Here is a 27,533-nt window from a genome sequence, read left to right as displayed (position 1 = left end):
CAGTTAGTTAACCACCAATGGCTCACTCAGTCTGTTTGACCAATCTAGGCTTTACCAAGACGCTGGTTCCTTCCTGGGAAGCCTAGTGTCCCCAATCCTAACCCTAATTTGAGTCTCAACCCTAATTTCCTGTTTTGACTGAAACATCGCCCCGTCCTCACGTTGTACTTATAGAGGGTCGGCACCCCTTTCTGATGACCTGCTCAGTTCGTTTCACCAAGCTAGTCTTCCCTAAGAACCTGGTTCCCTCCTCGGAAGCCAAGTCTCCCCAACCCTAACCCTAACTTGGGTTTTTACCCAAATTTTCTAGAGGAACTTTAACATCCCCCAGTCCACGCAGTGTACTAAAAGACAGGAGGGAACACATCCTGTTGGGCCACTCAATCGGTTTCAACATGCTTGGCTTTACAGACGCCCTGGTTCCATCCTGGGAAGCCAAGTCTCGCCAACCCTAACCCTAATTTGAGTCTCAACCCTAATTTCCTCTTGGGACTGAAACATGTCCCTGTCCACAAGCTGTACTAATGGGCAGTATGTTATCCTCCAATGGCTCACTCAGTCTGTTTGACCAATCTAGGCTTTACCAAGACGTTGGTTCCTTCCTGGGAAGCCTAGTCTCCCGAACCCTAACCCTAACTTGAGTCTTAACCCTAATTTACTTGTGCAACTGTCACAAACCCCCATCCACAGGTTGTACTAAAAGACGGCAGGCATACCATTCCTTTGGCCCTCTCAGTCTGTTTCACCATGCTTGGCTTCAGCAACACCCTGTTTCCATTCTGGGAAGCCAAGTCTCCTGACCCCTAACCCTAAGTTGGGTCTGAACCCTAATTTCCTCTTGGGACTGAAACTTGTCCCTGTCCACAAGATGTACTAACAGGCAGTTAGTTAACCACCAATGGCTCACTCAGTCTGTTTGACCAATCTAGGCTTTACCAAGATGCTGGTTCCTTCCTGGGAAGCCTAGTGTCCCCAACTCTAACCCTAATTTGAGTCTCAACCCTTATTTCCTCTTTGGACTGAAACATACCGCCGTCCACAGAGTGTACCAAATGTCAGTATGGAAGACATCTTGATGTCCCCCTCAGGCTGATTCACCAAGCTAGGCTTCACCAAGAACCCGTTTCTTACCTAGGAAGCCCAGTTTCCCCAACCCTAACCCTAACTTGTGTTTTTACCCTACTTTATTTTGGGAATGAAACATCCCCTCGTCCACGCGGTGTACAAAAAGACAGGAGGCAACCCATCCTGCAGGCCCACTTATCCTATTTCTACATGCTTGGCTTTTCCGAGGCCCTGGTTCACTCCAGGGAAGCCAAGTCTCCCAAACCCTAACCCTAACTTGAGTCTTAACCCTAATTTACTTGTGCAACTGTCACAAACCCCCATCCACAGGTTGTACTAAAAGACGGCAGGCATACCATTCCTTTGGCCCTCTCAGTCTGTTTCACCATGCTTGGCTTCAGCAACACCCTGTTTCCATTCTGGGAAGCCAAGTCTCCTGACCCCTAACCCTAAGTTGGGTCTGAACCCTAATTTCCTCTTGGGACTGAAACTTGTCCCTGTCCACAAGATGTACTAACAGGCAGTTAGTTAACCACCAATGGCTCACTCAGTCTGTTTGACCAATCTAGGCTTTACCAAGATGCTGGTTCCTTCCTGGGAAGCCTAGTGTCCCCAACCCTAACCCTAATTTGAGTCTCAACCCTAATTTCCTGTTTAGACTGAAACATCGCCCCGTCCTCACGTTGTACTTATAGAGGGTCGGCACCCCTTTCTGATGACCTGCTCAGTTCGTTTCACCAAGCTAGTCTTCCCTAAGAACCTGGTTCCCTCCTCGGAAGCCAAGTCTCCCCAACCCTAACCCTAACTTGGGGTTTTACCCAAATTTTCTAGAGGAACTTTAACATCCCCCAGTCCACGCAGTGTACTAAAAGACAGGAGGGGACACATCCTGTTGGGCCACTCAATCTGTTTCAACATGCTTGGCTTTACAGATGCCCTGGTTCCATCCTGGGAAGCCAAGGCTAACCAACCCTAACCCTAATTTGAGTCTCAATCCTAAGTTCCTCTTTGGACTGAAACATACCGCCGTCCATAGAGTGTACCAAATGTCAGTATGGAAGACATCTTGATGTCCCCCTCAGGCTGATTCACCCAGCTAGGCTTCACCAAGAACCTGTTTCTTACCTAGGAAGCCCAGTTTCCCCAACCCTAACCCTAACTTGGGTTTTTACCCTACTTTATTTTGGGAATGATACATCCCCTCGTCCACGCGGTGTACTAAAAGACAGGAGGCAACCCATCCTGCAGGCCCACTTATCCTATTTCTACATGCTTGGCTTTTCCGAGGCCCTGGTTCACTCCAGGGAAGCCAAGTCTCCCAAACCCTAACCCTAACTTGAGTCTTAACCCTAATTTGCTTGTGCAACTGTCACAAACCCCCATCCAAAGGTTGTACTAAAAGACGGCAGGCATACCATTCCTTTGGCCCTCTCAGGCTGTTTCACCATGCTTGGCTTCAGCAACACCCTGTTTCCATTCTGGGAAGCCAAGTCTCCTGACCCCTAACCCTAAGTTGGGTCTGAACCCTAATTTCCTCTTGGGACTGAAAGTTGTCCCTGTCCACAAGATGTACTAACAGGCAGTTAGTTAACCACCAATGGCTCACTCAGTCTGTTTGACCAATCTAGGCTTTACCAAGACGCTGGTTCCTTCCTGGGAAGCCTAGTGTCCCCAATCCTAACCCTAATTTGAGTCTCAACCCTAATTTCCTGTTTTGACTGAAACATCGCCCCGTCCTCACGTTGTACTTATAGAGGGTCGGCACCCCTTTCTGATGACCTGCTCAGTTCGTTTCACCAAGCTAGTCTTCCCTAAGAACCTGGTTCCCTCCTCGGAAGCCAAGTCTCCCCAACCCTAACCCTAACTTGGGTTTTTACCCAAATTTTCTAGAGGAACTTTAACATCCCCCAGTCCACGCAGTGTACTAAAAGACAGGAGGGAACACATCCTGTTGGGCCACTCAATCGGTTTCAACATGCTTGGCTTTACAGACGCCCTGGTTCCATCCTGGGAAGCCAAGTCTCGCCAACCCTAACCCTAATTTGAGTCTCAACCCTAATTTCCTCTTGGGACTGAAACATGTCCCTGTCCACAAGCTGTACTAATGGGCAGTATGTTATCCTCCAATGGCTCACTCAGTCTGTTTGACCAATCTAGGCTTTACCAAGACGTTGGTTCCTTCCTGGGAAGCCTAGTCTCCCGAACCCTAACCCTAACTTGAGTCTTAACCCTAATTTACTTGTGCAACTGTCACAAACCCCCATCCACAGGTTGTACTAAAAGACGGCAGGCATACCATTCCTTTGGCCCTCTCAGTCTGTTTCACCATGCTTGGCTTCAGCAACACCCTGTTTCCATTCTGGGAAGCCAAGTCTCCTGACCCCTAACCCTAAGTTGGGTCTGAACCCTAATTTCCTCTTGGGACTGAAACTTGTCCCTGTCCACAAGATGTACTAACAGGCAGTTAGTTAACCACCAATGGCTCACTCAGTCTGTTTGACCAATCTAGGCTTTACCAAGATGCTGGTTCCTTCCTGGGAAGCCTAGTGTCCCCAACTCTAACCCTAATTTGAGTCTCAACCCTTATTTCCTCTTTGGACTGAAACATACCGCCGTCCACAGAGTGTACCAAATGTCAGTATGGAAGACATCTTGATGTCCCCCTCAGGCTGATTCACCAAGCTAGGCTTCACCAAGAACCCGTTTCTTACCTAGGAAGCCCAGTTTCCCCAACCCTAACCCTAACTTGTGTTTTTACCCTACTTTATTTTGGGAATGAAACATCCCCTCGTCCACGCGGTGTACAAAAAGACAGGAGGCAACCCATCCTGCAGGCCCACTTATCCTATTTCTACATGCTTGGCTTTTCCGAGGCCCTGGTTCACTCCAGGGAAGCCAAGTCTCCCAAACCCTAACCCTAACTTGAGTCTTAACCCTAATTTACTTGTGCAACTGTCACAAACCCCCATCCACAGGTTGTACTAAAAGACGGCAGGCATACCATTCCTTTGGCCCTCTCAGTCTGTTTCACCATGCTTGGCTTCAGCAACACCCTGTTTCCATTCTGGGAAGCCAAGTCTCCTGACCCCTAACCCTAAGTTGGGTCTGAACCCTAATTTCCTCTTGGGACTGAAACTTGTCCCTGTCCACAAGATGTACTAACAGGCAGTTAGTTAACCACCAATGGCTCACTCAGTCTGTTTGACCAATCTAGGCTTTACCAAGATGCTGGTTCCTTCCTGGGAAGCCTAGTGTCCCCAACCCTAACCCTAATTTGAGTCTCAACCCTAATTTCCTGTTTAGACTGAAACATCGCCCCGTCCTCACGTTGTACTTATAGAGGGTCGGCACCCCTTTCTGATGACCTGCTCAGTTCGTTTCACCAAGCTAGTCTTCCCTAAGAACCTGGTTCCCTCCTCGGAAGCCAAGTCTCCCCAACCCTAACCCTAACTTGGGGTTTTACCCAAATTTTCTAGAGGAACTTTAACATCCCCCAGTCCACGCAGTGTACTAAAAGACAGGAGGGGACACATCCTGTTGGGCCACTCAATCTGTTTCAACATGCTTGGCTTTACAGATGCCCTGGTTCCATCCTGGGAAGCCAAGGCTAACCAACCCTAACCCTAATTTGAGTCTCAATCCTAAGTTCCTCTTTGGACTGAAACATACCGCCGTCCATAGAGTGTACCAAATGTCAGTATGGAAGACATCTTGATGTCCCCCTCAGGCTGATTCACCCAGCTAGGCTTCACCAAGAACCTGTTTCTTACCTAGGAAGCCCAGTTTCCCCAACCCTAACCCTAACTTGGGTTTTTACCCTACTTTATTTTGGGAATGATACATCCCCTCGTCCACGCGGTGTACTAAAAGACAGGAGGCAACCCATCCTGCAGGCCCACTTATCCTATTTCTACATGCTTGGCTTTTCCGAGGCCCTGGTTCACTCCAGGGAAGCCAAGTCTCCCAAACCCTAACCCTAACTTGAGTCTTAACCCTAATTTGCTTGTGCAACTGTCACAAACCCCCATCCAAAGGTTGTACTAAAAGACGGCAGGCATACCATTCCTTTGGCCCTCTCAGTCTGTTTCACCATGCTTGGCTTCAGCAACACCCTGTTTCCATTCTGGGAAGCCAAGTCTCCTGACCCCTAACCCTAAGTTGGGTCTGAACCCTAATTTCCTCTTGGGACTGAAAGTTGTCCCTGTCCACAAGATGTACTAACAGGCAGTTAGTTAACCACCAATGGCTCACTCAGTCTGTTTGACCAATCTAGGCTTTACCAAGACGCTGGTTCCTTCCTGGGAAGCCTAGTGTCCCCAATCCTAACCCTAATTTGAGTTTCAACCCTAATTTCCTGTTTTGACTGAAACATCGCCCCGTCCTCACGTTGTACTTATAGAGGGTCGGCACCCCTTTCTGATGACCTGCTCAGTTCGTTTCACCAAGCTAGTCTTCCCTAAGAACCTGGTTCCCTCCTCGGAAGCCAAGTCTCCCCAACCCTAACCCTAACTTGGGTTTTTACCCAAATTTTCTAGAGGAACTTTAACATCCCCCAGTCCACGCAGTGTACTAAAAGACAGGAGGGAACACATCCTGTTGGGCCACTCAATCGGTTTCAACATGCTTGGCTTTACAGACGCCCTGGTTCCATCCTGGGAAGCCAAGTCTCGCCAACCCTAACCCTAATTTGAGTCTCAACCCTAATTTCCTCTTTGGACTGAAACATACCGCCGTCCAAAGAGTGTACCAAATGTCAGTATGGAAGACATCTTGATGTCCCCCTCAGGCTGATTCACCAAGTTAGGCTTCACCAAGAACCCGTTTCTTACCTAGGAAGCCCAGTTTCCCCAACCCTAACCCTAACTTGGGTTTTTACCCTACTTTATTTTGGGAATGAAACATCCCCTCGTCCACGCGGTGTACTAAAAGACAGGAGGCAACCCATCCTGCAGGCCCACTTATCCTATTTCTCCATGCTTGGCTTTTCCGAGGCCCTGGTTCACTCCAGGGAAGCCAAGTCTCCCGAACCCTAACCCTAACTTGAGTCTTAACCCTAATTTACTTGTGCAACTGTCACAAACCCCCATCCACAGGTTGTACTAAAAGACGGCAGGCATACCATTCCTTTGGCCCTCTCAGTCTGTTTCACCATGCTTGGCTTCAGCAACACCCTGTTTCCATTCTGGGAAGCCAAGTCTCCTGACCCCTAACCCTAAGTTGGGTCTGAACCCTAATTTCCTCTTGGGACTGAAACTTGTCCCTGTCCACAAGATGTACTAACAGGCAGTTAATTAACCACCAATGGCTCACTCAGTCTGTTTGACCAATCTAGGCTTTACCAAGACGCTGGTTCCTTCCTGGGAAGCCTAGTGTCCCCAACTCTAACCCTAATTTGAGTCTCAACCCTTATTTCCTCTTTGGACTGAAACATACCGCCGTCCACAGAGTGTACCAAATGTCAGTATGGAAGACATCTTGATGTCCCCCTCAGGCTGATTCACCAAGCTAGGCTTCACCAAGAACCCGTTTCTTACCTAGGAAGCCCAGTTTCCCCAACCCTAACCCTAACTTGGGTTTTTACCCAAATTTTCTAGAGGAACTTTAACATCCCCCAGTCCACGCAGTGTACTAAAAGACAGGAGGGAACACATCCTGTTGGGCCACTCAATCGGTTTCAACATGCTTGGCTTTACAGACGCCCTGGTTCCATCCTGGGAAGCCAAGTCTCGCCAACCCTAACCCTAATTTGAGTCTCAACCCTAATTTCCTCTTGGGACTGAAACATGTCCCTGTCCACAAGCTGTACTAATGGGCAGTATGTTATCCTCCAATGGCTCACTCAGTCTGTTTGACCAATCTAGGCTTTACCAAGACGCTGGTTCCTTCCTGGGAAGCCTAGTGTCCCCAACCCTAACCCTAATTTGAGTCTCAACCCTAATTTCCTGTTTAGACTGAAACATCGCCCCGTCCTCACGTTGTACTTATAGAGGGTCGGCACCCATTTCTGATGACCTGCTCAGTTCGTTTCACCAAGCTAGTCTTCCCTAAGAACCTGGTTCCCTCCTCGGAAGCCAAGTCTCCCCAACCCTAACCCTAACTTGGGGTTTTACCCAAATTTTCTAGAGGAACTTTAACATCCCCCAGTCCACGCAGTGTACTAAAAGACAGGAGGGAACACATCCTGTTGGGCCACTCAATCGGTTTCAACATGCTTGGCTTTACAGATGCCCTGGTTCCATCCTGGGAAGCCAAGTCTCGCCAACCCTAACCCTAATTTGAGTCTCAACCCTAATTTCCTCTTTGGACTGAAACATACCGCCGTCCACAGAGTGTACCAAATGTCAGTATGGAAGACATCTTGATGTCCCCCTCAGGCTGATTCACCAAGTTAGGCTTCACCAAGAACCCGTTTCTTACCTAGGAAGCCCAGTTTCCCCAACCCTAACCCTAACTTGGGTTTTTACCCTACTTTATTTTGGGAATGAAACATCCCCTCGTCCACGCGGTGTACTAAAAGACAGGAGGCAACCCATCCTGCAGGCCCACTTATCCTATTTCTCCATGCTTGGCTTTTCCGAGGCCCTGGTTCACTCCAGGGAAGCCAAGTCTCCCAAACCCTAACCCTAACTTGAGTCTTAACCCTAATTTACTTGTGCAACTGTCACAAACCCCCATCCACAGGTTGTACTAAAAGACGGCAGGCATACCATTCCTTTGGCCCTCTCAGTCTGTTTCACCATGCTTGGCTTCAGCAACACCCTGTTTCCATTCTGGGAAGCCAAGTCTCCTGACCCCTAACCCTAAGTTGGGTCTGAACCCTAATTTCCTCTTGGGACTGAAACTTGTCCCTGTCCACAAGATGTACTAACAGGCAGTTAGTTAACCACCAATGGCTCACTCAGTCTGTTTGACCAATCTAGGCTTTACCAAGATGCTGGTTCCTTCCTGGGAAGCCTAGTGTCCCCAACTCTAACCCTAATTTGAGTCTCAACCCTTATTTCCTCTTTGGACTGAAACATACCGCCGTCCACAGAGTGTACCAAATGTCAGTATGGAAGACATCTTGATGTCCCCCTCAGGCTGATTCACCAAGCTAGGCTTCACCAAGAACCCGTTTCTTACCTAGGAAGCCCAGTTTCCCCAACCCTAACCCTAACTTGGGTTTTTACCCTACTTTATTTTGGGAATGAAACATCCCCTCGTCCACGCGGTGTACAAAAAGACAGGAGGCAACCCATCCTGCAGGCCCACTTATCCTATTTCTACATGCTTGGCTTTTCCGAGGCCCTGGTTCACTCCAGGGAAGCCAAGTCTCCCAAACCCTAACCCTAACTTGAGTCTTAACCCTAATTTACTTGTGCAACTGTCACAAACCCCCATGCACAGGTTGTACTAAAAGACGGCAGGCATACCATTCCTTTGGCCCTCTCAGTCTGTTTCACCATGCTTGGCTTCAGCAACACCCTGTTTCCATTCTGGGAAGCCAAGTCTCCTGACCCCTAACCCTAAGTTGGGTCTGAACCCTAATTTCCTCTTGGGACTGAAACTTGTCCCTGTCCACAAGATGTACTAACAGGCAGTTAGTTAACCACCAATGGCTCACTCAGTCTGTTTGACCAATCTAGGCTTTACCAAGATGCTGGTTCCTTCCTGGGAAGCCTAGTGTCCCCAACCCTAACCCTAATTTGAGTCTCAACCCTAATTTCCTGTTTAGACTGAAACATCGCCCCGTCCTCACGTTGTACTTATAGAGGGTCGGCACCCCTTTCTGATGACCTGCTCAGTTCGTTTCACCAAGCTAGTCTTCCCTAAGAACCTGGTTCCCTCCTCGGAAGCCAAGTCTCCCCAACCCTAACCCTAACTTGGGGTTTTACCCAAATTTTCTAGAGGAACTTTAACATCCCCCAGTCCACGCAGTGTACTAAAAGACAGGAGGGGACACATCCTGTTGGGCCACTCAATCTGTTTCAACATGCTTGGCTTTACAGATGCCCTGGTTCCATCCTGGGAAGCCAAGGCTAACCAACCCTAACCCTAATTTGAGTCTCAATCCTAAGTTCCTCTTTGGACTGAAACATACCGCCGTCCATAGAGTGTACCAAATGTCAGTATGGAAGACATCTTGATGTCCCCCTCAGGCTGATTCACCCAGCTAGGCTTCACCAAGAACCTGTTTCTTACCTAGGAAGCCCAGTTTCCCCAACCCTAACCCTAACTTGGGTTTTTACCCTACTTTATTTTGGGAATGATACATCCCCTCGTCCACGCGGTGTACTAAAAGACAGGAGGCAACCCATCCTGCAGGCCCACTTATCCTATTTCTACATGCTTGGCTTTTCCGAGGCCCTGGTTCACTCCAGGGAAGCCAAGTCTCCCAAACCCTAACCCTAACTTGAGTCTTAACCCTAATTTGCTTGTGCAACTGTCACAAACCCCCATCCAAAGGTTGTACTAAAAGACGGCAGGCATACCATTCCTTTGGCCCTCTCAGTCTGTTTCACCATGCTTGGCTTCAGCAACACCCTGTTTCCATTCTGGGAAGCCAAGTCTCCTGACCCCTAACCCTAAGTTGGGTCTGAACCCTAATTTCCTCTTGGGACTGAAACTTGTCCCTGTCCACAAGATGTACTAACAGGCAGTTAGTTAACCACCAATGGCTCACTCAGTCTGTTTGACCAATCTAGGCTTTACCAAGACGCTGGTTCCTTCCTGGGAAGCCTAGTGTCCCCAATCCTAACCCTAATTTGAGTCTCAACCCTAATTTCCTGTTTTGACTGAAACATCGCCCCGTCCTCACGTTGTACTTATAGAGGGTCGGCACCCCTTTCTGATGACCTGCTCAGTTCGTTTCACCAAGCTAGTCTTCCCTAAGAACCTGGTTCCCTCCTCGGAAGCCAAGTCTCCCCAACCCTAACCCTAACTTGGGTTTTTACCCAAATTTTCTAGAGGAACTTTAACATCCCCCAGTCCACGCAGTGTACTAAAAGACAGGAGGGAACACATCCTGTTGGGCCACTCAATCGGTTTCAACATGCTTGGCTTTACAGACGCCCTGGTTCCATCCTGGGAAGCCAAGTCTCGCCAACCCTAACCCTAATTTGAGTCTCAACCCTAATTTCCTCTTGGGACTGAAACATGTCCCTGTCCACAAGCTGTACTAATGGGCAGTATGTTATCCTCCAATGGCTCACTCAGTCTGTTTGACCAATCTAGGCTTTACCAAGACGTTGGTTCCTTCCTGGGAAGCCTAGTGTCCCCAACCCTAACCCTAATTTGAGTCTCAACCCTAATTTCCTGTTTAGACTGAAACATCGCCCCGTCCTCACGTTGTACTTATAGAGGGTCGGCACCCCTTTCTGATGACCTGCTCAGTTCGTTTCACCAAGCTAGTCTTCCCTAAGAACCTGGTTCCCTCCTCGGAAGCCAAGTCTCCCCAACCCTAACCCTAACTTGGGTTTTTACCCAAATTTTCTAGAGGAACTTTAACATCCCCCAGTCCACGCAGTGTACTAAAAGACAGGAGGGAACACATCCTGTTGGGCCACTCAATCGGTTTCAACATGCTTGGCTTTACAGATGCCCTGGTTCCATCCTGGGAAGCCAAGTCTCGCCAAACCTAACCCTAATTTGAGTCTCAACCCTAATTTCCTCTTTGGACTGAAACATACCGCCGTCCACAGAGTGTACCAAATGTCAGTATGGAAGACATCTTGATGTCCCCCTCAGGCTGATTCACCAAGTTAGGCTTCACCAAGAACCCGTTTCTTACCTAGGAAGCCCAGTTTCCCCAACCCTAACCCTAACTTGGGTTTTTACCCTACTTTATTTTGGGAATGAAACATCCCCTCGTCCACGCGGTGTACTAAAAGACAGGAGGCAACCCATCCTGCAGGCCCACTTATCCTATTTCTCCATGCTTGGCTTTTCCGAGGCCCTGGTTCACTCCAGGGAAGCCAAGTCTCCCGAACCCTAACCCTAACTTGAGTCTTAACCCTAATTTACTTGTGCAACTGTCACAAACCCCCATCCACAGGTTGTACTAAAAGACGGCAGGCATACCATTCCTTTGGCCCTCTCAGTCTGTTTCACCATGCTTGGCTTCAGCAACACCCTGTTTCCATTCTGGGAAGCCAAGTCTCCTGACCCCTAACCCTAAGTTGGGTCTGAACCCTAATTTCCTCTTGGGACTGAAACTTGTCCCTGTCCACAAGATGTACTAACAGGCAGTTAGTTAACCACCAATGGCTCACTCAGTCTGTTTGACCAATCTAGGCTTTACCAAGACGCTGGTTCCTTCCTGGGAAGCCTAGTGTCCCCAATCCTAACCCTAATTTGAGTCTCAACCCTAATTTCCTGTTTTGACTGAAACATCGCCCCGTCCTCACGTTGTACTTATAGAGGGTCGGCACCCCTTTCTGATGACCTGCTCAGTTCGTTTCACCAAGCTAGTCTTCCCTAAGAACCTGGTTCCCTCCTCGGAAGCCAAGTCTCCCCAACCCTAACCCTAACTTGGGTTTTTACCCAAATTTTCTAGAGGAACTTTAACATCCCCCAGTCCACGCAGTGTACTAAAAGACAGGAGGGAACACATCCTGTTGGGCCACTCAATCGGTTTCAACATGCTTGGCTTTACAGACGCCCTGGTTCCATCCTGGGAAGCCAAGTCTCGCCAACCCTAACCCTAATTTGAGTCTCAATCCTAAGTTCCTCTTTGGACTGAAACATACCGCCGTCCATAGAGTGTACCAAATGTCAGTATGGAAGACATCTTGATGTCCCCCTCAGGCTGATTCACCCAGCTAGGCTTCACCAAGAACCTGTTTCTTACCTAGGAAGCCCAGTTTCCCCAACCCTAACCCTAACTTGGGTTTTTACCCTACTTTATTTTGGGAATGATACATCCCCTCGTCCACGCGGTGTACTAAAAGACAGGAGGCAACCCATCCTGCAGGCCCACTTATCCTATTTCTACATGCTTGGCTTTTCCGAGGCCCTGGTTCACTCCAGGGAAGCCAAGTCTCCCAAACCCTAACCCTAACTTGAGTCTTAACCCTAATTTGCTTGTGCAACTGTCACAAACCCCCATCCAAAGGTTGTACTAAAAGACGGCAGGCATACCATTCCTTTGGCCCTCTCAGTCTGTTTCACCATGCTTGGCTTCAGCAACACCCTGTTTCCATTCTGGGAAGCCAAGTCTCCTGACCCCTAACCCTAAGTTGGGTCTGAACCCTAATTTCCTCTTGGGACTGAAACTTGTCCCTGTCCACAAGATGTACTAACAGGCAGTTAGTTAACCACCAATGGCTCACTCAGTCTGTTTGACCAATCTAGGCTTTACCAAGACGCTGGTTCCTTCCTGGGAAGCCTAGTGTCCCCAATCCTAACCCTAATTTGAGTCTCAACCCTAATTTCCTGTTTTGACTGAAACATCGCCCCGTCCTCACGTTGTACTTATAGAGGGTCGGCACCCCTTTCTGATGACCTGCTCAGTTCGTTTCACCAAGCTAGTCTTCCCTAAGAACCTGGTTCCCTCCTCGGAAGCCAAGTCTCCCCAACCCTAACCCTAACTTGGGTTTTTACCCAAATTTTCTAGAGGAACTTTAACATCCCCCAGTCCACGCAGTGTACTAAAAGACAGGAGGGAACACATCCTGTTGGGCCACTCAATCGGTTTCAACATGCTTGGCTTTACAGACGCCCTGGTTCCATCCTGGGAAGCCAAGTCTCGCCAACCCTAACCCTAATTTGAGTCTCAACCCTAATTTCCTCTTGGGACTGAAACATGTCCCTGTCCACAAGCTGTACTAATGGGCAGTATGTTATCCTCCAATGGCTCACTCAGTCTGTTTGACCAATCTAGGCTTTACCAAGACGTTGGTTCCTTCCTGGGAAGCCTAGTGTCCCCAACCCTAACCCTAATTTGAGTCTCAACCCTAATTTCCTGTTTAGACTGAAACATCGCCCCGTCCTCACGTTGTACTTATAGAGGGTCGGCACCCCTTTCTGATGACCTGCTCAGTTCGTTTCACCAAGCTAGTCTTCCCTAAGAACCTGGTTCCCTCCTCGGAAGCCAAGTCTCCCCAACCCTAACCCTAACTTGGGTTTTTACCCAAATTTTCTAGAGGAACTTTAACATCCCCCAGTCCACGCAGTGTACTAAAAGACAGGAGGGAACACATCCTGTTGGGCCACTCAATCGGTTTCAACATGCTTGGCTTTACAGATGCCCTGGTTCCATCCTGGGAAGCCAAGTCTCGCCAAACCTAACCCTAATTTGAGTCTCAACCCTAATTTCCTCTTTGGACTGAAACATACCGCCGTCCACAGAGTGTACCAAATGTCAGTATGGAAGACATCTTGATGTCCCCCTCAGGCTGATTCACCAAGTTAGGCTTCACCAAGAACCCGTTTCTTACCTAGGAAGCCCAGTTTCCCCAACCCTAACCCTAACTTGGGTTTTTACCCTACTTTATTTTGGGAATGAAACATCCCCTCGTCCACGCGGTGTACTAAAAGACAGGAGGCAACCCATCCTGCAGGCCCACTTATCCTATTTCTCCATGCTTGGCTTTTCCGAGGCCCTGGTTCACTCCAGGGAAGCCAAGTCTCCCGAACCCTAACCCTAACTTGAGTCTTAACCCTAATTTACTTGTGCAACTGTCACAAACCCCCATCCACAGGTTGTACTAAAAGACGGCAGGCATACCATTCCTTTGGCCCTCTCAGTCTGTTTCACCATGCTTGGCTTCAGCAACACCCTGTTTCCATTCTGGGAAGCCAAGTCTCCTGACCCCTAACCCTAAGTTGGGTCTGAACCCTAATTTCCTCTTGGGACTGAAACTTGTCCCTGTCCACAAGATGTACTAACAGGCAGTTAGTTAACCACCAATGGCTCACTCAGTCTGTTTGACCAATCTAGGCTTTACCAAGACGCTGGTTCCTTCCTGGGAAGCCTAGTGTCCCCAATCCTAACCCTAATTTGAGTCTCAACCCTAATTTCCTGTTTTGACTGAAACATCGCCCCGTCCTCACGTTGTACTTATAGAGGGTCGGCACCCCTTTCTGATGACCTGCTCAGTTCGTTTCACCAAGCTAGTCTTCCCTAAGAACCTGGTTCCCTCCTCGGAAGCCAAGTCTCCCCAACCCTAACCCTAACTTGGGTTTTTACCCAAATTTTCTAGAGGAACTTTAACATCCCCCAGTCCACGCAGTGTACTAAAAGACAGGAGGGAACACATCCTGTTGGGCCACTCAATCGGTTTCAACATGCTTGGCTTTACAGACGCCCTGGTTCCATCCTGGGAAGCCAAGTCTCGCCAACCCTAACCCTAATTTGAGTCTCAACCCTAATTTCCTCTTGGGACTGAAACATACCGCCGTCCACAGAGTGTACCAAATGTCAGTATGGAAGACATCTTGATGTCCCCCTCAGGCTGATTCACCAAGTTAGGCTTCACCAAGAACCCGTTTCTTACCTAGGAAGCCCAGTTTCCCCAACCCTAACCCTAACTTGGGTTTTTACCCTACTTTATTTTGGGAATGAAACATCCCCTCGTCCACGCGGTGTACTAAAAGACAGGAGGCAACCCATCCTGCAGGCCCACTTATCCTATTTCTCCATGCTTGGCTTTTCCGAGGCCCTGGTTCACTCCAGGGAAGCCAAGTCTCCTGAACCCTAACCCTAACTTGAGTCTTAACCCTAATTTACTTGTGCAACTGTCACAAACCCCCATCCACAGGTTGTACTAAAAGACGGCAGGCATACCATTCCTTTGGCCCTCTCAGTCTGTTTCACCATGCTTGGCTTCAGCAACACCCTGTTTCCATTCTGGGAAGCCAAGTCTCCTGACCCCTAACCCTAAGTTGGGTCTGAACCCTAATTTCCTCTTGGGACTGAAACTTGTCCCTGTCCACAAGATGTACTAACAGGCAGTTAGTTAACCACCAATGGCTCACTCAGTCTGTTTGACCAATCTAGGCTTTACCAAGATGCTGGTTCCTTCCTGGGAAGCCTAGTGTCCCCAACTCTAACCCTAATTTGAGTCTCAACCCTTATTTCCTCTTTGGACTGAAACATACCGCCGTCCACAGAGTGTACCAAATGTCAGTATGGAAGACATCTTGATGTCCCCCTCAGGCTGATTCACCAAGCTAGGCTTCACCAAGAACCCGTTTCTTACCTAGGAAGCCCAGTTTCCCCAACCCTAACCCTAACTTGTGTTTTTACCCTACTTTATTTTGGGAATGAAACATCCCCTCGTCCACGCGGTGTACAAAAAGACAGGAGGCAACCCATCCTGCAGGCCCACTTATCCTATTTCTACATGCTTGGCTTTTCCGAGGCCCTGGTTCACTCCAGGGAAGCCAAGTCTCCCAAACCCTAACCCTAACTTGAGTCTTAACCCTAATTTACTTGTGCAACTGTCACAAACCCCCATCCACAGGTTGTACTAAAAGACGGCAGGCATACCATTCCTTTGGCCCTCTCAGTCTGTTTCACCATGCTTGGCTTCAGCAACACCCTGTTTCCATTCTGGGAAGCCAAGTCTCCTGACCCCTAACCCTAAGTTGGGTCTGAACCCTAATTTCCTCTTGGGACTGAAACTTGTCCCTGTCCACAAGATGTACTAACAGGCAGTTAGTTAACCACCAATGGCTCACTCAGTCTGTTTGACCAATCTAGGCTTTACCAAGATGCTGGTTCCTTCCTGGGAAGCCTAGTGTCCCCAACCCTAACCCTAATTTGAGTCTCAACCCTAATTTCCTGTTTAGACTGAAACATCGCCCCGTCCTCACGTTGTACTTATAGAGGGTCGGCACCCCTTTCTGATGACCTGCTCAGTTCGTTTCACCAAGCTAGTCTTCCCTAAGAACCTGGTTCCCTCCTCGGAAGCCAAGTCTCCCCAACCCTAACCCTAACTTGGGGTTTTACCCAAATTTTCTAGAGGAACTTTAACATCCCCCAGTCCACGCAGTGTACTAAAAGACAGGAGGGGACACATCCTGTTGGGCCACTCAATCTGTTTCAACATGCTTGGCTTTACAGATGCCCTGGTTCCATCCTGGGAAGCCAAGGCTAACCAACCCTAACCCTAATTTGAGTCTCAATCCTAAGTTCCTCTTTGGACTGAAACATACCGCCGTCCATAGAGTGTACCAAATGTCAGTATGGAAGACATCTTGATGTCCCCCTCAGGCTGATTCACCCAGCTAGGCTTCACCAAGAACCTGTTTCTTACCTAGGAAGCCCAGTTTCCCCAACCCTAACCCTAACTTGGGTTTTTACCCTACTTTATTTTGGGAATGATACATCCCCTCGTCCACGCAGTGTACTAAAAGACAGGAGGCAACCCATCCTGCAGGCCCACTTATCCTATTTCTACATGCTTGGCTTTTCCGAGGCCCTGGTTCACTCCAGGGAAGCCAAGTCTCCCAAACCCTAACCCTAACTTGAGTCTTAACCCTAATTTGCTTGTGCAACTGTCACAAACCCCCATCCAAAGGTTGTACTAAAAGACGGCAGGCATACCATTCCTTTGGCCCTCTCAGTCTGTTTCACCATGCTTGGCTTCAGCAACACCCTGTTTCCATTCTGGGAAGCCAAGTCTCCTGACCCCTAACCCTAAGTTGGGTCTGAACCCTAATTTCCTCTTGGGACTGAAAGTTGTCCCTGTCCACAAGATGTACTAACAGGCAGTTAGTTAACCACCAATGGCTCACTCAGTCTGTTTGACCAATCTAGGCTTTACCAAGACGCTGGTTCCTTCCTGGGAAGCCTAGTGTCCCCAATCCTAACCCTAATTTGAGTCTCAACCCTAATTTCCTGTTTTGACTGAAACATCGCCCCGTCCTCACGTTGTACTTATAGAGGGTCGGCACCCCTTTCTGATGACCTGCTCAGTTCGTTTCACCAAGCTAGTCTTCCCTAAGAACCTGGTTCCCTCCTCGGAAGCCAAGTCTCCCCAACCCTAACCCTAACTTGGGTTTTTACCCAAATTTTCTAGAGGAACTTTAACATCCCCCAGTCCACGCAGTGTACTAAAAGACAGGAGGGAACACATCCTGTTGGGCCACTCAATCGGTTTCAACATGCTTGGCTTTACAGACGCCCTGGTTCCATCCTGGGAAGCCAAGTCTCGCCAACCCTAACCCTAATTTGAGTCTCAACCCTAATTTCCTCTTGGGACTGAAACATGTCCCTGTCCACAAGCTGTACTAATGGGCAGTATGTTATCCTCCAATGGCTCACTCAGTCTGTTTGACCAATCTAGGCTTTACCAAGACGTTGGTTCCTTCCTGGGAAGCCTAGTCTCCCGAACCCGAACCCTAACTTGAGTCTTAACCCTAATTTACTTGTGCAACTGTCACAAACCCCCATCCACAGGTTGTACTAAAAGACGGCAGGCATACCATTCCTTTGGCCCTCTCAGTCTGTTTCACCATGCTTGGCTTCAGCAACACCCTGTTTCCATTCTGGGAAGCCAAGTCTCCTGACCCCTAACCCTAAGTTGGGTCTGAACCCTAATTTCCTCTTGGGACTGAAACTTGTCCCTGTCCACAAGATGTACTAACAGGCAGTTAGTTAACCACCAATGGCTCACTCAGTCTGTTTGACCAATCTAGGCTTTACCAAGATGCTGGTTCCTTCCTGGGAAGCCTAGTGTCCCCAACTCTAACCCTAATTTGAGTCTCAACCCTTATTTCCTCTTTGGACTGAAACATACCGCCGTCCACAGAGTGTACCAAATGTCAGTATGGAAGACATCTTGATGTCCCCCTCAGGCTGATTCACCAAGCTAGGCTTCACCAAGAACCCGTTTCTTACCTAGGAAGCCCAGTTTCCCCAACCCTAACCCTAACTTGTGTTTTTACCCTACTTTATTTTGGGAATGAAACATCCCCTCGTCCACGCGGTGTACAAAAAGACAGGAGGCAACCCATCCTGCAGGCCCACTTATCCTATTTCTACATGCTTGGCTTTTCCGAGGCCCTGGTTCACTCCAGGGAAGCCAAGTCTCCCAAACCCTAACCCTAACTTGAGTCTTAACCCTAATTTACTTGTGCAACTGTCACAAACCCCCATCCACAGGTTGTACTAAAAGACGGCAGGCATACCATTCCTTTGGCCCTCTCAGTCTGTTTCACCATGCTTGGCTTCAGCAACACCCTGTTTCCATTCTGGGAAGCCAAGTCTCCTGACCCCTAACCCTAAGTTGGGTCTGAACCCTAATTTCCTCTTGGGACTGAAACTTGTCCCTGTCCACAAGATGTACTAACAGGCAGTTAGTTAACCACCAATGGCTCACTCAGTCTGTTTGACCAATCTAGGCTTTACCAAGATGCTGGTTCCTTCCTGGGAAGCCTAGTGTCCCCAACCCTAACCCTAATTTGAGTCTCAACCCTAATTTCCTGTTTAGACTGAAACATCGCCCCGTCCTCACGTTGTACTTATAGAGGGTCGGCACCCCTTTCTGATGACCTGCTCAGTTCGTTTCACCAAGCTAGTCTTCCCTAAGAACCTGGTTCCCTCCTCGGAAGCCAAGTCTCCCCAACCCTAACCCTAACTTGGGGTTTTACCCAAATTTTCTAGAGGAACTTTAACATCCCCCAGTCCACGCAGTGTACTAAAAGACAGGAGGGGACACATCCTGTTGGGCCACTCAATCTGTTTCAACATGCTTGGCTTTACAGATGCCCTGGTTCCATCCTGGGAAGCCAAGGCTAACCAACCCTAACCCTAATTTGAGTCTCAATCCTAAGTTCCTCTTTGGACTGAAACATACCGCCGTCCATAGAGTGTACCAAATGTCAGTATGGAAGACATCTTGATGTCCCCCTCAGGCTGATTCACCCAGCTAGGCTTCACCAAGAACCTGTTTCTTACCTAGGAAGCCCAGTTTCCCCAACCCTAACCCTAACTTGGGTTTTTACCCTACTTTATTTTGGGAATGATACATCCCCTCGTCCACGCGGTGTACTAAAAGACAGGAGGCAACCCATCCTGCAGGCCCACTTATCCTATTTCTACATGCTTGGCTTTTCCGAGGCCCTGGTTCACTCCAGGGAAGCCAAGTCTCCCAAACCCTAACCCTAACTTGAGTCTTAACCCTAATTTGCTTGTGCAACTGTCACAAACCCCCATCCAAAGGTTGTACTAAAAGACGGCAGGCATACCATTCCTTTGGCCCTCTCAGGCTGTTTCACCATGCTTGGCTTCAGCAACACCCTGTTTCCATTCTGGGAAGCCAAGTCTCCTGACCCCTAACCCTAAGTTGGGTCTGAACCCTAATTTCCTCTTGGGACTGAAAGTTGTCCCTGTCCACAAGATGTACTAACAGGCAGTTAGTTAACCACCAATGGCTCACTCAGTCTGTTTGACCAATCTAGGCTTTACCAAGACGCTGGTTCCTTCCTGGGAAGCCTAGTGTCCCCAATCCTAACCCTAATTTGAGTCTCAACCCTAATTTCCTGTTTTGACTGAAACATCGCCCCGTCCTCACGTTGTACTTATAGAGGGTCGGCACCCCTTTCTGATGACCTGCTCAGTTCGTTTCACCAAGCTAGTCTTCCCTAAGAACCTGGTTCCCTCCTCGGAAGCCAAGTCTCCCCAACCCTAACCCTAACTTGGGTTTTTACCCAAATTTTCTAGAGGAACTTTAACATCCCCCAGTCCACGCAGTGTACTAAAAGACAGGAGGGAACACATCCTGTTGGGCCACTCAATCGGTTTCAACATGCTTGGCTTTACAGACGCCCTGGTTCCATCCTGGGAAGCCAAGTCTCGCCAACCCTAACCCTAATTTGAGTCTCAACCCTAATTTCCTCTTGGGACTGAAACATGTCCCTGTCCACAAGCTGTACTAATGGGCAGTATGTTATCCTCCAATGGCTCACTCAGTCTGTTTGACCAATCTAGGCTTTACCAAGACGTTGGTTCCTTCCTGGGAAGCCTAGTCTCCCGAACCCTAACCCTAACTTGAGTCTTAACCCTAATTTACTTGTGCAACTGTCACAAACCCCCATCCACAGGTTGTACTAAAAGACGGCAGGCATACCATTCCTTTGGCCCTCTCAGTCTGTTTCACCATGCTTGGCTTCAGCAACACCCTGTTTCCATTCTGGGAAGCCAAGTCTCCTGACCCCTAACCCTAAGTTGGGTCTGAACCCTAATTTCCTCTTGGGACTGAAACTTGTCCCTGTCCACAAGATGTACTAACAGGCAGTTAGTTAACCACCAATGGCTCACTCAGTCTGTTTGACCAATCTAGGCTTTACCAAGATGCTGGTTCCTTCCTGGGAAGCCTAGTGTCCCCAACTCTAACCCTAATTTGAGTCTCAACCCTTATTTCCTCTTTGGACTGAAACATACCGCCGTCCACAGAGTGTACCAAATGTCAGTATGGAAGACATCTTGATGTCCCCCTCAGGCTGATTCACCAAGCTAGGCTTCACCAAGAACCCGTTTCTTACCTAGGAAGCCCAGTTTCCCCAACCCTAACCCTAACTTGGGTTTTTACCCTACTTTATTTTGCGAATGAAACATCCCCTCGTCCACGCGGTGTACAAAAAGACAGGAGGCAACCCATCCTGCAGGCCCACTTATCCTATTTCTACATGCTTGGCTTTTCCGAGGCCCTGGTTCACTCCAGGGAAGCCAAGTCTCCCAAACCCTAACCCTAACTTGAGTCTTAACCCTAATTTACTTGTGCAACTGTCACAAACCCCCATCCACAGGTTGTACTAAAAGACGGCAGGCATACCATTCCTTTGGCCCTCTCAGTCTGTTTCACCATGCTTGGCTTCAGCAACACCCTGTTTCCATTCTGGGAAGCCAAGTCTCCTGACCCCTAACCCTAAGTTGGGTCTGAACCCTAATTTCCTCTTGGGACTGAAACTTGTCCCTGTCCACAAGATGTACTAACAGGCAGTTAGTTAACCACCAATGGCTCACTCAGTCTGTTTGACCAATCTAGGCTTTACCAAGATGCTGGTTCCTTCCTGGGAAGCCTAGTGTCCCCAACCCTAACCCTAATTTGAGTCTCAACCCTAATTTCCTGTTTAGACTGAAACATCGCCCCGTCCTCACGTTGTACTTATAGAGGGTCGGCACCCCTTTCTGATGACCTGCTCAGTTCGTTTCACCAAGCTAGTCTTCCCTAAGAACCTGGTTCCCTCCTCGGAAGCCAAGTCTCCCCAACCCTAACCCTAACTTGGGGTTTTACCCAAATTTTCTAGAGGAACTTTAACATCCCCCAGTCCACGCAGTGTACTAAAAGACAGGAGGGGACACATCCTGTTGGGCCACTCAATCTGTTTCAACATGCTTGGCTTTACAGATGCCCTGGTTCCATCCTGGGAAGCCAAGGCTAACCAACCCTAACCCTAATTTGAGTCTCAATCCTAAGTTCCTCTTTGGACTGAAACATACCGCCGTCCATAGAGTGTACCAAATGTCAGTATGGAAGACATCTTGATGTCCCCCTCAGGCTGATTCACCCAGCTAGGCTTCACCAAGAACCTGTTTCTTACCTAGGAAGCCCAGTTTCCCCAACCCTAACCCTAACTTGGGTTTTTACCCTACTTTATTTTGGGAATGATACATCCCCTCGTCCACGCGGTGTACTAAAAGACAGGAGGCAACCCATCCTGCAGGCCCACTTATCCTATTTCTACATGCTTGGCTTTTCCGAGGCCCTGGTTCACTCCAGGGAAGCCAAGTCTCCCAAACCCTAACCCTAACTTGAGTCTTAACCCTAATTTGCTTGTGCAACTGTCACAAACCCCCATCCAAAGGTTGTACTAAAAGACGGCAGGCATACCATTCCTTTGGCCCTCTCAGTCTGTTTCACCATGCTTGGCTTCAGCAACACCCTGTTTCCATTCTGGGAAGCCAAGTCTCCTGACCCCTAACCCTAAGTTGGGTCTGAACCCTAATTTCCTCTTGGGACTGAAAGTTGTCCCTGTCCACAAGATGTACTAACAGGCAGTTAGTTAACCACCAATGGCTCACTCAGTCTGTTTGACCAATCTAGGCTTTACCAAGATGCTGGTTCCTTCCTGGGAAGCCTAGTGTCCCCAACCCTAACCCTAATTTGAGTCTCAACCCTAATTTCCTGTTTAGACTGAAACATCGCCCCGTCCTCACGTTGTACTTATAGAGGGTCGGCACCCCTTTCTGATGACCTGCTCAGTTCGTTTCACCAAGCTAGTCTTCCCTAAGAACCTGGTTCCCTCCTCGGAAGCCAAGTCTCCCCAACCCTAACCCTAACTTGGGGTTTTACCCAAATTTTCTAGAGGAACTTTAACATCCCCCAGTCCACGCAGTGTACTAAAAGACAGGAGGGGACACATCCTGTTGGGCCACTCAATCTGTTTCAACATGCTTGGCTTTACAGATGCCCTGGTTCCATCCTGGGAAGCCAAGGCTAACCAACCCTAACCCTAATTTGAGTCTCAATCCTAAGTTCCTCTTTGGACTGAAACATACCGCCGTCCATAGAGTGTACCAAATGTCAGTATGGAAGACATCTTGATGTCCCCCTCAGGCTGATTCACCCAGCTAGGCTTCACCAAGAACCTGTTTCTTACCTAGGAAGCCCAGTTTCCCCAACCCTAACCCTAACTTGGGTTTTTACCCTACTTTATTTTGGGAATGATACATCCCCTCGTCCACGCGGTGTACTAAAAGACAGGAGGCAACCCATCCTGCAGGCCCACTTATCCTATTTCTACATGCTTGGCTTTTCCGAGGCCCTGGTTCACTCCAGGGAAGCCAAGTCTCCCAAACCCTAACCCTAACTTGAGTCTTAACCCTAATTTGCTTGTGCAACTGTCACAAACCCCCATCCAAAGGTTGTACTAAAAGACGGCAGGCATACCATTCCTTTGGCCCTCTCAGTCTGTTTCACCATGCTTGGCTTCAGCAACACCCTGTTTCCATTCTGGGAAGCCAAGTCTCCTGACCCCTAACCCTAAGTTGGGTCTGAACCCTAATTTCCTCTTGGGACTGAAAGTTGTCCCTGTCCACAAGATGTACTAACAGGCAGTTAGTTAACCACCAATGGCTCACTCAGTCTGTTTGACCAATCTAGGCTTTACCAAGACGCTGGTTCCTTCCTGGGAAGCCTAGTGTCCCCAATCCTAACCCTAATTTGAGTCTCAACCCTAATTTCCTGTTTTGACTGAAACATCGCCCCGTCCTCACGTTGTACTTATAGAGGGTCGGCACCCCTTTCTGATGACCTGCTCAGTTCGTTTCACCAAGCTAGTCTTCCCTAAGAACCTGGTTCCCTCCTCGGAAGCCAAGTCTCCCCAACCCTAACCCTAACTTGGGTTTTTACCCAAATTTTCTAGAGGAACTTTAACATCCCCCAGTCCACGCAGTGTACTAAAAGACAGGAGGGAACACATCCTGTTGGGCCACTCAATCGGTTTCAACATGCTTGGCTTTACAGACGCCCTGGTTCCATCCTGGGAAGCCAAGTCTCGCCAACCCTAACCCTAATTTGAGTCTCAACCCTAATTTCCTCTTGGGACTGAAACATGTCCCTGTCCACAAGCTGTACTAATGGGCAGTATGTTATCCTCCAATGGCTCACTCAGTCTGTTTGACCAATCTAGGCTTTACCAAGACGTTGGTTCCTTCCTGGGAAGCCTAGTGTCCCCAACCCTAACCCTAATTTGAGTCTCAACCCTAATTTCCTGTTTAGACTGAAACATCGCCCCGTCCTCACGTTGTACTTATAGAGGGTCGGCACCCCTTTCTGATGACCTGCTCAGTTCGTTTCACCAAGCTAGTCTTCCCTAAGAACCTGGTTCCCTCCTCGGAAGCCAAGTCTCCCCAACCCTAACCCTAACTTGGGTTTTTACCCAAATTTTCTAGAGGAACTTTAACATCCCCCAGTCCACGCAGTGTACTAAAAGACAGGAGGGAACACATCCTGTTGGGCCACTCAATCGGTTTCAACATGCTTGGCTTTACAGATGCCCTGGTTCCATCCTGGGAAGCCAAGTCTCGCCAACCCTAACCCTAATTTGAGTCTCAACCCTAATTTCCTCTTTGGACTGAAACATACCGCCGTCCAAAGAGTGTACCAAATGTCAGTATGGAAGACATCTTGATGTCCCCCTCAGGCTGATTCACCAAGTTAGGCTTCACCAAGAACCCGTTTCTTACCTAGGAAGCCCAGTTTCCCCAACCCTAACCCTAACTTGGGTTTTTACCCTACTTTATTTTGGGAATGAAACATCCCCTCGTCCACGCGGTGTACTAAAAGACAGGAGGCAACCCATCCTGCAGGCCCACTTATCCTATTTCTCCATGCTTGGCTTTTCCGAGGCCCTGGTTCACTCCAGGGAAGCCAAGTCTCCCGAACCCTAACCCTAACTTGAGTCTTAACCCTAATTTACTTGTGCAACTGTCACAAACCCCCATCCACAGGTTGTACTAAAAGACGGCAGGCATACCATTCCTTTGGCCCTCTCAGTCTGTTTCACCATGCTCGGCTTCAGCAACACCCTGTTTCCATTCTGGGAAGCCAAGTCTCCTGACCCCTAACCCTAAGTTGGGTCTGAACCCTAATTTCCTCTTGGGACTGAAACTTGTCCCTGTCCACAAGATGTACTAACAGGCAGTTAATTAACCACCAATGGCTCACTCAGTCTGTTTGACCAATCTAGGCTTTACCAAGACGCTGGTTCCTTCCTGGGAAGCCTAGTGTCCCCAACTCTAACCCTAATTTGAGTCTCAACCCTTATTTCCTCTTTGGACTGAAACATACCGCCGTCCACAGAGTGTACCAAATGTCAGTATGGAAGACATCTTGATGTCCCCCTCAGGCTGATTCACCAAGCTAGGCTTCACCAAGAACCCGTTTCTTACCTAGGAAGCCCAGTTTCCCCAACCCTAACCCTAACTTGGGTTTTTACCCAAATTTTCTAGAGGAACTTTAACATCCCCCAGTCCACGCAGTGTACTAAAAGACAGGAGGGAACACATCCTGTTGGGCCACTCAATCGGTTTCAACATGCTTGGCTTTACAGACGCCCTGGTTCCATCCTGGGAAGCCAAGTCTCGCCAACCCTAACCCTAATTTGAGTCTCAACCCTAATTTCCTCTTGGGACTGAAACATGTCCCTGTCCACAAGCTGTACTAATGGGCAGTATGTTATCCTCCAATGGCTCACTCAGTCTGTTTGACCAATCTAGGCTTTACCAAGACGCTGGTTCCTTCCTGGGAAGCCTAGTGTCCCCAACCCTAACCCTAATTTGAGTCTCAACCCTAATTTCCTGTTTAGACTGAAACATCGCCCCGTCCTCACGTTGTACTTATAGAGGGTCGGCACCCATTTCTGATGACCTGCTCAGTTCGTTTCACCAAGCTAGTCTTCCCTAAGAACCTGGTTCCCTCCTCGGAAGCCAAGTCTCCCCAACCCTAACCCTAACTTGGGTTTTTACCCAAATTTTCTAGAGGAACTTTAACATCCCCCAGTCCACGCAGTGTACTAAAAGACAGGAGGGAACACATCCTGTTGGGCCACTCAATCGGTTTCAACATGCTTGGCTTTACAGATGCCCTGGTTCCATCCTGGGAAGCCAAGTCTCGCCAACCCTAACCCTAATTTGAGTCTCAACCCTAATTTCCTCTTTGGACTGAAACATACCGCCGTCCACAGAGTGTACCAAATGTCAGTATGGAAGACATCTTGATGTCCCCCTCAGGCTGATTCACCAAGTTAGGCTTCACCAAGAACCCGTTTCTTACCTAGGAAGCCCAGTTTCCCCAACCCTAACCCTAACTTGGGTTTTTACCCTACTTTATTTTGGGAATGAAACATCCCCTCGTCCACGCGGTGTACTAAAAGACAGGAGGCAACCCATCCTGCAGGCCCACTTATCCTATTTCTCCATGCTTGGCTTTTCCGAGGCCCTGGTTCACTCCAGGGAAGCCAAGTCTCCCAAACCCTAACCCTAACTTGAGTCTTAACCCTAATTTACTTGTGCAACTGTCACAAACCCCCATCCACAGGTTGTACTAAAAGACGGCAGGCATACCATTCCTTTGGCCCTCTCAGTCTGTTTCACCATGCTTGGCTTCAGCAACACCCTGTTTCCATTCTGGGAAGCCAAGTCTCCTGACCCCTAACCCTAAGTTGGGTCTGAACCCTAATTTCCTCTTGGGACTGAAACTTGTCCCTGTCCACAAGATGTACTAACAGGCAGTTAGTTAACCACCAATGGCTCACTCAGTCTGTTTGACCAATCTAGGCTTTACCAAGATGCTGGTTCCTTCCTGGGAAGCCTAGTGTCCCCAACTCTAACCCTAATTTGAGTCTCAACCCTTATTTCCTCTTTGGACTGAAACATACCGCCGTCCACAGAGTGTACCAAATGTCAGTATGGAAGACATCTTGATGTCCCCCTCAGGCTGATTCACCAAGCTAGGCTTCACCAAGAACCCGTTTCTTACCTAGGAAGCCCAGTTTCCCCAACCCTAACCCTAACTTGGGTTTTTACCCTACTTTATTTTGGGAATGAAACATCCCCTCGTCCACGCGGTGTACAAAAAGACAGGAGGCAACCCATCCTGCAGGCCCACTTATCCTATTTCTACATGCTTGGCTTTTCCGAGGCCCTGGTTCACTCCAGGGAAGCCAAGTCTCCCAAACCCTAACCCTAACTTGAGTCTTAACCCTAATTTACTTGTGCAACTGTCACAAACCCCCATGCACAGGTTGTACTAAAAGACGGCAGGCATACCATTCCTTTGGCCCTCTCAGTCTGTTTCACCATGCTTGGCTTCAGCAACACCCTGTTTCCATTCTGGGAAGCCAAGTCTCCTGACCCCTAACCCTAAGTTGGGTCTGAACCCTAATTTCCTCTTGGGACTGAAAGTTGTCCCTGTCCACAAGATGTACTAACAGGCAGTTAGTTAACCACCAATGGCTCACTCAGTCTGTTTGACCAATCTAGGCTTTACCAAGATGCTGGTTCCTTCCTGGGAAGCCTAGTGTCCCCAACCCTAACCCTAATTTGAGTCTCAACCCTAATTTCCTGTTTAGACTGAAACATCGCCCCGTCCTCACGTTGTACTTATAGAGGGTCGGCACCCCTTTCTGATGACCTGCTCAGTTCGTTTCACCAAGCTAGTCTTCCCTAAGAACCTGGTTCCCTCCTCGGAAGCCAAGTCTCCCCAACCCTAACCCTAACTTGGGGTTTTACCCAAATTTTCTAGAGGAACTTTAACATCCCCCAGTCCACGCAGTGTACTAAAAGACAGGAGGGGACACATCCTGTTGGGCCACTCAATCTGTTTCAACATGCTTGGCTTTACAGATGCCCTGGTTCCATCCTGGGAAGCCAAGGCTAACCAACCCTAACCCTAATTTGAGTCTCAATCCTAAGTTCCTCTTTGGACTGAAACATACCGCCGTCCATAGAGTGTACCAAATGTCAGTATGGAAGACAT

The sequence above is a fragment of the Heloderma suspectum genome, chromosome 1 (assembly GCF_057233095.1).
Source record: "Heloderma suspectum isolate Gila_16-S chromosome 1, 16-S_ref, whole genome shotgun sequence".
In the NCBI taxonomy this organism is placed as follows: domain Eukaryota; kingdom Metazoa; phylum Chordata; class Lepidosauria; order Squamata; family Helodermatidae; genus Heloderma; species Heloderma suspectum.
The sequence above is the reverse complement of the archived record's forward strand: the minus strand, read 5'-3'. Positions refer to the sequence as shown.